This window comes from Marmota flaviventris, chromosome 8, assembly GCF_047511675.1.
Source record: "Marmota flaviventris isolate mMarFla1 chromosome 8, mMarFla1.hap1, whole genome shotgun sequence".
NCBI classification, from domain to species: Eukaryota; Metazoa; Chordata; class Mammalia; order Rodentia; family Sciuridae; genus Marmota; species Marmota flaviventris.
Genome location: NC_092505.1, coordinates 33343617 through 33355367, shown reverse-complemented (window position 1 = coordinate 33355367; position 11751 = coordinate 33343617).

Here is an 11751-nt window from a genome sequence, read left to right as displayed (position 1 = left end):
TCCAGTTGTCTGATATGTGTGCTAGAATTTTAGTCCATAGGAAGTGAGAAGACACCAAGTGGCAACATCGCAGCATCAGCCAGCAAACTCACAATGAAAGTTGTAAGGAAATTTGAGGAGCTGTTCAACTGACACAGAGTTCAATGGGAGCTTGACATTGAACTGAAAAACTATGTGTATCAACTCAGCTGGAGAGAGTTGTGTGGGAAGAGTTTTTGATAGCCTCCTACTCCCTTAGGGAATGACATAGGGATTATCCATTTTTACAGTATAAAGCTACAAAAGCAGGAGCTTTCCTGTACCCTGTAACATCTGACTAAATCAAGTGAACATTAGTTTTTGAATGATAACTGTAAATGCTACAGAAATGCTTAAGTTTGGAAAACATGGCCTCAACAGTTTTTTTTTTTTTTAATTTTTTTCCAGTTCCATACAGAGTGACTTTTCCTTATTTGTACTTTTCAGAATGTATTTCTAATAAGAATATACTGTACTTATCTGTAGCTTTATGGTCCATAAAGAGATTGCATATGCACTTTCCATTCTGAGGTAGATAGGGCAGGATATTTAGCCCCATTTCTTACATAATGTAACAGAATAAGAGGATGATTGAATTTGTTCCAGGGTCACAAAGAGACATAATTAAGCCAGTATCCTCTGGTTTCCAAATCCAACAGTTTCATCCCCATGAAGGGAATATTTCTAATGAAATTCTGGGACTAAACTTTGTTTAGGCAAATTTATAGCTTGAGTTGTAATAAAAGGTATTTTTAGAATTTCACTTCTTGAGAGTTCATTTTGAAGAAAAATATCAATAGATCACTAAACTTAATCTGAAAATATGCCTAGAAACTCAATAATTGATCACTGATGAAGAAAACGAATGTACAAACCACAGAGAATTTAAGATCAGGTCAAAAAACCTAAATGGCTAATTAATCCTATGTTTATATAGGTTTAAATGTAGGAAGATCAAATATTGAGAAAAGATGTCCCTAATCAGTTCATAAAAATTGCCACTCTGGACTATATTAGGCCAAAAGAAGGAGAATCAGAAAATTTCCTTACTTTGACAGGTAAGGAGAAACACTAATAATATTGGCTTTTAATATTGGAAGAAACTTGTTACCTGGAGCATGGAATGAGAACCAGGCCAAAATGAGAAAATATCTCCTGGAAAAATTTGAAGAATTCAAATCAGAACACCTTCATGTCATGTGCCCTGAGGGTAATTAAGGAAATGTCAGATGTCATTGATGAACAATTTGCCATTATCTTGAGGAATTCATGCAGGACAAGGCATCCCTGAGGATTGAAGAAAGAAAAATGCTGTGTCCATCCTTATTTTTCTTTAATGACCTTGTTATACACTGGTCAGCTGAAAATCCATTCTAGAATAAATCATTAATCCCAAAGAGTCACAGTTAAATCCTATTGGAAAATTATATATATTTAACTTAAGAAAAACACTGCATCACAAAGATAAAACAATTTGTATTGCTTAATATTTTGTGCAAGAGCTTGGTTTGTAAGACAAATAATTTTAAAAGTAATTTAAAAAATTCTATCAAGAGACACATATCTGCAATAAGTATTCTGACATTAAAATATTTTGAACTTTAAAATTAAGTATATATAAATCATGAAAACATTTTTCAGTTTATTAATAAGCAGACAATTTTTACCTCATGGAAAACATTTTAAAAACATTTATAAATAACCAACATTTTAGTCATAAGTTATATATATTAACTAAAAACCAATTCCAAATTCTAGGAAAATGTACATAAATTAAGAAACTATGAGCCTAATTGCTGCAATAATTAAAATAAATTTATAAAAGCTGTTAAAGATAACTATAGGCTTTTATATACAGGCAATTAATGTGAATCATGATCTGTGGAGCCCCTACATAATCTCACTATGCAAGTGTATGCATACATACATACAAATGACTATAATATAAACTTGTAGTATCCTCATAAGCATTAGAGAGTGAACCAAAATTAATATGGCCTTAGGAAGCTCACATCATACAAATGTTTATTTCTTTAATATTGACATAGATATCAAAGAGAATGTAGAAGACAAAATTAAATTTAGTTAAGATGTCTAATGGAGTCAATTTCAACCAGAAGTATAGCTTAACTTTTTAAGTTAAGTAAGGCATTTACTTTTTATAATCATGATTTTCATCATGAATTAAAATGACAGATGTAAAAGCTCTGAAGATCCTATTGAACTTGATACCTACTCAATTAAGGATGCTGAGTTTCATTTTTATGATTACTTTTCCTTTGTGATAACTGTAAGATAAGATAAACAAAAGCAGAAGCATTAGTTTGTTCAGTTGTTATGACAAAAGTGCCATAAACTTGGTGGTTTATAAATGGAGAAATATATTTCTTGCAGTTCCAGAGTTTGGACCATCTAAGATAAAGGTGCCAGCAGACTTGATGTCTGGTATGGGATATCTTTCTGCTCCATGGAAGTACTTTCTCTAGATTCTCACATAGTAAAGAAGAAAGAAATTGCCCAGGGTCTCTTTTTAATGGAACTAGTCACATTTTTACCTCACAAAGTTCTTTCTTTTTTTCTTTTAATCTTTATTTTACTCTTATATGGTGCTGAGGCTTGAACCAAGTGCTTCACATGTGCTAGACAAGCACTCTACCACTGATCCACAACCTCAGCCTCCAAAGTTCTTAATATTGCCACCCTGGGGATTAATTTCACACATATGAAGTTTGAAGGAATACAAACATTTGGACCATGGCAAAAATCAATCAATTGAATTGAATTATAGATTTTGAAGAAGTATTTACAATGACTTTCTTTTTTTGTTTACAATTATGTTTATTTTATTAATAGGGTTTGTTGTTTTGTTTTGCTAGTTCCTCAGGCTGCTTACAAAGATTATAGGGGAATTTGGTGAAGAGCTGTCATTCATTTCAGCCTCTCAGATTGCTCTGACACATATACTTAAGCTTTATTCAGAAAAAGACAGATAATTATGCACCCACTATATTCAATCTCAAACTTAAGATTGTGACCTGTGTTAAAATCATCTGTACCCACACATTGTTTTATTCCCTTATTTGGAATAGCTATATGGTAGACAAAGTTTATACACCCCCTCTTAAAATTTGTATATTAAAATCCTAACTCACAATGACATGGTATTATGAGGAAGGGCTTCTGGGAGGTAATTAGATCAAAAGAGTGCAGTCTTTAGAGATCACAGCGAAATTTTTCACATTCTTTCCTCCATGTGAAGATACAATGAGAAGTCAACGATTCACAACCTGGAATAAGAATCTCTCCAGAATCCAACCACTCTGGCACCCTGATCTCATACTCCTAGCCTATGAACTATAAGAAATAAATTTCTGTTGTTTATAAACCACCCAACCTATGGTACTTTGTTATAGCAGCCCAAATTGACCAAGACAGATTACTAGGATTTCTGTATTGATCTGGGATCAATATGTAAATCTTTTGCCCTGTTTCAATGAGCTTGTCACTGATTGCTGATTCTCTGATTCTGACAGCAGTAATTGGATACTGAGATTTACTTCTTATTGGCTTCCTAAGTACACTGACTGGTGGTTAAACTAGTAATGAGCCTTAGCATTTAACTGCAAGACTAGGGGCCAGGAGCAAAGCTTCATACCAGGGCATATTGACTAGTGTCCATATCTTTCCAATATGCAATGGGGAGAGAGTTATCTAAATAAAAGGAAAATGGAGAAAGTCCCTCTATAGTTCCACTCTGAGGAAGGAATGCAAGAAAGTAAAAAAAAAAAAATCCTACTTTGACTATTCTTTTCTAAAGAGCAAAAGCTTGAGGAGAAGGAACAACCTAATTGTTCATCATTAGGATATAGGTGAAACACTATTGCTGCCAGAGGAAGAATAAAAATAAAATAAAACTGAAGAAAATTCTGTGTTTGAGTAGGGCAAGGGACCCAGAATTGTATTCAGTAGTAGTTTCTTATTGTTACTGTAAAAATTACCCCTAACTTTGAGTCTCTGTTCTGTAGGTCAGAAGTTCTTCAGTCTTCTCATTGGCAAAAGTCTATGCAGGAATGCTTTCTCTCTGGAGGCACTAGGTGATAAATCTATTCCCTTGTTTTTGTTTTCTTTTCCAGCTTCTAGAAACCTCCTGCAATCTTTCTCTCTGAGCCCTTTCCACAATCTTGGGAGGCTGCAAGTCAAATCTCTCTGTCCCTTCTTCCACTGTCATTTTCTTACCAAAGCAAAAAAAAAAAAAAAAAAAAACAAAAAAAAAAACTCTACTTTAAGGACTTGTGATTGAAAACTGGGAAATCTCCTTCCTTCCATCTGCAAAAATCTTTTTTAAAAAAATTAATGCAAAATATTCAGATTTCAAGGGCTTAAGATGTTGTGTTAGTTCTAGTGGCCATCAAAATTTACACAGATTGAGTCATTTCAACAGCAGAAACTACTCTTCTCACAGTTGTGGAAGATGGAAGTTTGATATCAGAGTACCAGCATGGTAAGGTCTGGTGGGGGACACTCCTTCTGACTTGTAGTGGCCACATTCTTTCTGTGTTCCATGATTGAGAGAAAGAAAATATTCTTTTTATAAGGCTGCAATGCTTCAATTAGAACTTACCTTTATGATCTAATTTAACTTTAACATCTCCTAAAGTTCTAACTTTATATACAACCACATTGGGGTCTAGGGCTTCAACATATGGATTTTAGTGGAACACTATTAATAGCAGATATACACTTATAATGCATAAAATACCATTAGAAATCTCTTCTTTCTGCAGCCAGGCATGATGCGCACCCCTGTAACCACTGCAAGTTAGGAGAATCCCATGTTAGAAGTCAGCCCAAGCAGTTTAGTGAGACCCTGATTCAAAATTTTTTAAAAAAATCAATAAAATAAAAAGGGATGAAGATATAGCTCAGTGTAGTCAGTACCTGGGTTTTTATTTCTGAAAGAAAGAAAGAGAGAGAGAGAGAGAGAGAGAGAGAGAGAGAGAGAGAGAGAGAGAAAGAAAGAAGAGAAGAGAAGAGAAGAGAAAAGAAAAGAAAAGAAGGAAACAGGGAGAGGAGGAGAGAAGGAGGAAAGAAACTGTCACAGTTAGGAAAGTGAATACAAACTTTCCTATGTCACAAAATGTACAAGGCAGGCAGACACTGGCTGGCAAAGGAAGCACAGCATCACTGTGAAAACCCTATCCTGAGTTGCAGGCAAACATGCCTTGCCTGAGGCTGTGGCTGAACCATGACATCAGATAGCTGTTCCCTAGACACCAAGCTAGGAAGCTCAGAGTAAGCAGCAAGAAAAATCCCCCACCAGGAAAGGAGCAAGTCCAGGGAGAAAGAATCAGGAAGAGGTACAGGTACATATGAAAGGCTGAAAGTTGAGGGCATGAAAGGAACATCGATTAAAACCCTTGGGCAAACTAGAAGTCATCCTGCATCATACTGCAAAACTGGCAGGGCATTGGCATAGTAACACAAAACCTGAAATCCAGCTTAACTGCTGACCAGATTGATAATAGCCTCCCTTGATAACCTCTTAGCAGAAAAAGACATGTGTCCATTTCTAGGCATAGATACTTTTTATCTCTGTTTCTGCCATTGGGCACATAAAATATAAAGCCTAAGAAACACACAAAAAGTAAGAAAGGACAATCTATTGTATATGCACGAAATGGTGAACAGAATCAGACTTGGAGATAATCCCGATATTGTGATTATCAAAGATAATTTAATTATCATCATTATAAATATAAATAGGCTACAGGTACAGCATTCCTGATCAGATGAGCAATTTCATGAGAGAGGGTGACAAAGCATCAAAGGGATTTTAGAAACCAGAGTAAAGAGAATTTTAAAATTCCCTAAAATTCTCGTTAGTGGTATCAGTACTACAGAAGAAAGAACTGGTCATCTTGAAGCTAGTTCAACAAACATTAAGAGACTGGAAAAAATAAGTCATAGTTAAACATCAAATTATCTAACACACATGTAAATGAAATTCCAGAATGGGAATAAAGAGATCAGAAAAGAATACTTAGAATGATCATGTCTGAGAGTTGTCCAAAATTAATGATAGATAAAAAATCATAAATCCATGAAGATCAGAGAACTCTGGGTAGTAAAAATCCCAAACATCACATATGTAGAAACAACATGTTCAAAATGGAAATCACCATGAAGGCACCTGGAGAAAAAGACATTTTATACAGATCGATGGGGGTACAAACGTTGGCAACAATCTTATGAAGTCAGAGACAATGGAGTGACATTAGGTTTTTCAGATGTACTTTCTTTTAGAGATTTTTAATTTAATTTCATGCGTTCAGCACTCTCTGTGTAATGATTGAGTTTATTTACATGTTTTATGTCTTAGAATAGATTTCTTTTGTAAATGTTTAACGTGTAATTGAAAAATATGTATTTCCTGCTGTCCGTAAATGGAGTGTTTTCTAAATTTTAGTTACTCTAACTGAACCTAATAAGATGGGAGCAGAAGAAGGCAAAAGGAAATAAAGAGAATTGTTGTTTTTTCTCTTGAGTATAACTCTTTATAAAATAAAGTGCATATTATGGTTTGGTTATGAGGCATCCCCCAACAGCTCAGGTGAGAGAAAATGCAAGAATGTTCAGGAGTGAAATGATTAGAATATGAAAGATGTAAGTTGATATGTGATTAGTTCAATGATATTGATTAGCAAGGTGGTAAGTGTAAGCCCAAAGGGTGAGGCTGGAGGAAGCAATCCTCTAGGTAAAGTGCCTTTGGGGTTGATATTTTGTGCCTGGTAAGCAGAGCTCTCTCTTTACTTTCTGGTTGCTATGGTCTGAGTTGCTTTCCTCCACCACATCCTTCCCCCATGATACTCTGCTTCACCTGGGCCCAGAAATATGGAGTTGGTCATTTATGGACTGAGACCTCTAAACTGTGAGCCAAAATAAACTTTTCCTCATTTAAGTTTATCTTGTTGGGTCTTTTGGTCACAGAGACACAAAGCTGATTGAAACAGTAAATATCTATATGAAAAGAATCATATGAGCATATGACCTACATGGTTTGACTTGGCTATCTTTCATTTTTAGAAATGAATTTTCAATAGCAGAAAGCAAATTAAGTGAGGAGCAAACTCAGGAACATGAGGGTCAATAAAAGATACTCTAGAGTAAAAGTTTCTCTTTTAATAAGTAAATGCACCCAGGTGTTTGAAGGTATCATTCAATACAATCTAGTGGGAATTATTTATTTGTAAAATATTGTCTCTCACACAAATTAATTTAATGTAGTACTGAAAGAGCAAGTTTTGTCAAAGAGAGGGGTGATGAAGATAAGTCCATCTTCATAAACAGCCTAAGTGGTGGACTTGGACAGAAAAAGAAAGAACCAGAAAATTGAGACTGAGATGTACTAAAAGGGGTTAAAGTCTGTTGTAAATCCCTGCAATTGTTCCTTAGGCTTTCATGGTATTTTTTTTTTCCTGCAGAGTTATAGTTCTCAAAAATTCCCAAACATCATAAACAAGCTATTTTCCAAAACAGTTTTGAACTCATGAAGTCAATATTTGTGCCTCGACCCTCTTGCTTACATTCTTTTAAAAATTTAATCACAGCTGCAGTACCTTCTCCCCTAGCTATGAAAGGAACACATGATCATCATTAAGAACGTATCACAGCAAGTATATAAATTTTAAAAATTAATGCCATTCACCATGTCCTTTATTTACCAAAATGAAAATAGTATCATTACTATTGTTTCTCCATTCTTGTGTAGAGATATTGTACACTTATATTGTACATTCAGTTCATATTTTTATTTTTGCAATTATTTTCATTACTTTCTATAGCTTGTGAGTTTCGTAAGCATTTTAATGACTGTATGATTTTCTGCCCTCTATTTCTGGACATTTAGATTGTTTTCACTATTCAATATTATTAATTAATAAAGCTATGATAAACTATAAATCTTCATTTATTTCTCCCTTTCTGAATAGAAAAAAATTGTATATTTTGTTTTTGAATTGGAAAATAACAGAGCTTCTGAGATGAGTCCAAAATTTATCATTCTATAGTCCTCAATTGTTTTTATCATTTATGATCATATATAAGTTCATATATTTGTAAATACTCATAAGTGATGAAATTATGTTAAAAGTAATTTGAATGCACATTTTTACAAATAAAAATCTAAACTATTAAATAATAATTTGCCTTTTTGTCTTAGATAAACTTATTATTATAATATCTTTTCTGTATATTTTTTTAAAGATTATTAAAAATTATGAGAAATCTTCTGCCTCACACACATAAATTAATATTTTAACTTGAGAGACTGTTTTTGATTCAGAATATGGTTGAAGTTTTAGGAAAGGATTCCAACCTATTTAAGATAGTGAAAAGTTATCTTTCAAATATATAAATAAAAAGAACATTCTGATAGGTTCTAGTAAAAATTCCACATCTGTCTCAAAAATAGTTTGAGCAAAGTCAGCATCATGGAAATACCCAAAGCAATTACCAACAAGGGAAGATGCTCACATGAATGTGAGTTTTCGTGTGTTGTCATATCACTCTGGGTGATAATATTATAAAGTTCAACAATGTTTCCAACTAGAAGAATTAATGTGTCTTGGATTAAGAACAATCTTCTTGAAAATTTTATATGTCTAATTAACTAGAGAAGTAGACACTTGCAATATTCTAAATTACTTGACTGCCTATTTGCAAAGTTCTTTTTTTTTTTTTCCTTTCCACTGGACCTCATTAAATAAATTACTTTTTTTAGCCTACACATTTTTTCTTCGTGCTTACCATGCTACCTTTGGAGAGACAACTCCCAAAGAAAGTAGGACAATTGTAAAGCTCAATGAGTGGTGAGAATAAGTAACTCCCTGGGAATCATTTTACTAAACATTATTACAGAGCTCTAGTTTTGCTATGGAAGACGGAACAAAGCCCATGTTGAATGTCTGATTTTACCTGCTTTTCTTAGTATTTTTCATAATAGTTTTATCTTTTCTCCCTAAAACATCAGCATCTTAAGATACCCTTAATAAAATATTTTAATAGACATGATGAATATATTCTAACTTTTAAAAGTTGCATAAATCTACATAGTCAGGGAAACACTTTCAATGTAATTAGCATCTGAGAATAAAGAAGCAAAAAGACTTTGTAGCTCTGAACAGTATATGAAATTGTTCTTTCTCCATGTTTTCACATAAGAAATAGATTTTATCAAGATTTTAGAAATATAGAATCAACATGTGTGCATATTACTTCCAAAAAAGAAAGATCATCTTGCTTCTGCAGATTTGTCTGTAGTGACTTTTTGTTGTTATCCTATATTTAAATGCATACTGTCAGAAATTAGAAAGAGAGTAAGCTTAGACCACCAAATATAAACCCCAAAGGCATTCTCCCAATGACCTACTTGCTCTAGCCAGATCCCCTACCTGACTCCAATTATCACTCAGTTAATCTCCATAGGTGGATTAATTCACTAATTGGGTTAAGTCTCATAACCCAATCATTTCTCCTCTAAAATTTTTTGCATTGGCTTTTGGGGGGACACCTCACCTCCAAACCATTACACAAACAATATTATTTTTCAATTTTATCTAAGTCCTATGAGTATTTGGCACTGGTTACATAGAATTAATAACAAAAACTCCAAGTTGAAATTGTGTTTCTAATTGTATGCCAGCAAATGGTGTCTCTTGTGTATATACAATAAGAATGTTTACATGCTTAGCATAAAATTCTACATTCATCACCTTCCCAAATTGAGGAGCTAGACTTCGGAATAAATTTGAAATTACCCTCGTGGTATTTTATTTTTCTATGAATAAAGTGTTTTGTACGATGAAGCACATTAGTGCTTCCATAGAAATTGCAATCTGTATTACTTCTTCAGGCTATCCATTCAAATTGGAGTAATCAGTTAATTTACTGGTATATCTTTTTTCTATTGCTCTATGACCTGATGACCACAAAAATTTGGAGAACAGGAGCACAGTTTGGTTAAACCTTCACTTCTTATAATATGTTTGTCCCTTTCATCAGTAATAAATGATTCAGTGGAAGTTTTGACGTCCCTTCTCAATTATTTGGTCTACATTTCTGCTTCCATCAACCTCTTTGGTATGTTATAATGCAGCTGAAAAAGATTTGTATCTAGAAACCAATCCAGTGCTATATGATTCTTGATGAGTTTATTTATATTTCACTTAAAAATTCTTTCTAAAATGAGAGAATGCAATACGTTTTCCCCAAATTTCTTTCCTGTTTTAATATGGCAAAACACATTTTTTGTTTTTTTTCCCATAACATGTGACAGTTTCTAGAGCATTTCAGGAAACTACAGTTAAAATCCTTTCCCAAATTAAATCCTCTTTATAATGGTACCAACTCAAACATAAAGACACATGCTTTTTTTTTAATTTCCTAAACTTTCACAGATAACAAACAGTATAACAGGTTTTTTTTGAAAGTGAACATCACAAAAGCTTCCTAAGACTATTTCATCTTTTAAAAGAGGATATATTAACACATACCTTCTGAGCCATCTTTTTTTTTTCAATAAATGGAGTATGATCATATGTTCTGGTTGTTGTGCCTGTATAATTAACGACAGCATCTCTTTCCTTTTCAAAAGTGTCTTAGTTTGGACACGAAATTATATAGCCATGTTAGCCCATAACCCATAGATTACTAACGTTGTAAAAACTCCAATATCTGGAAACATGGTTTACCTTAGTAGAAAATATGTTTTCTTTGTGGAAAATGTATTTAGCTTCATCTTGAAAATCTTCAATATTAAAAAAAAAATCAACTTCTGGAGATTACATATTGAGGGAAAAAGAATTCATACAAAATAAGATTTTATCTCAATGTAAGAAAATGTTTTTTTCTATTGTCATTCTAATAGAATCTTTCTAAGGGCAATAACATCAATAGGAAGAGCAACAATGACAACTAATAATTGTTCCATCTATGCCATTTTTAACACTTTAGAATTATTATATCATTTTACTCTCAGTATGCCAGCAGTATGACTACATTGATTTGTAGAGAAATGAACTGATTCTTGAAGTTGATGAACTTTTTAAAAATTGCCTAACTAGCAAGGACAGAATCTGAAGTTGAAACGAGGGGACTTGTTTACTTAATCAGTATTCAAGTGCATTGAAGCACATTTTTTTTTTCCAAAAACATGTGCATCTTTCTAAAGTTAATTATACATACAAATGAGTTCTAATGTTGTTACTAATTATTGAGAATATTTGGAAGGTAAATCTTCGTGGATAGTAGAGCATGGACATCATATTTTCCCTCAATTTGGTTGAGCTCATGAACATGGAAGAGAAATTCTGAAATCAGATCATGTGTTAAAATTAATTATTTTATGGTCATGGTTTATTCAAATAGATTCATATGTATCAACAAGAAGAATGTAGTTATGGCTTTCGTTGATTACTGTGTTTATCTCTTTTTATTAAACAGGTTTGATATAGTCCCACTTCTGTATTTTTGGTTTTGTTGCCTATAGGTTTGATGTCAGATCTATGAAGTCATTGTTTGGATCAATATCATAAGTATATTCTCATGTGTTTTCTTCTGGGAGTTTTCTAGTTCCATGCCTTACATTTAAATCTCAAAAGCAGTTTTCCTATCATCTGTTGAAGAGACTATCATTTATGCATTGTGTATCCTTATCACCCTTGTCAAAGATAGTGC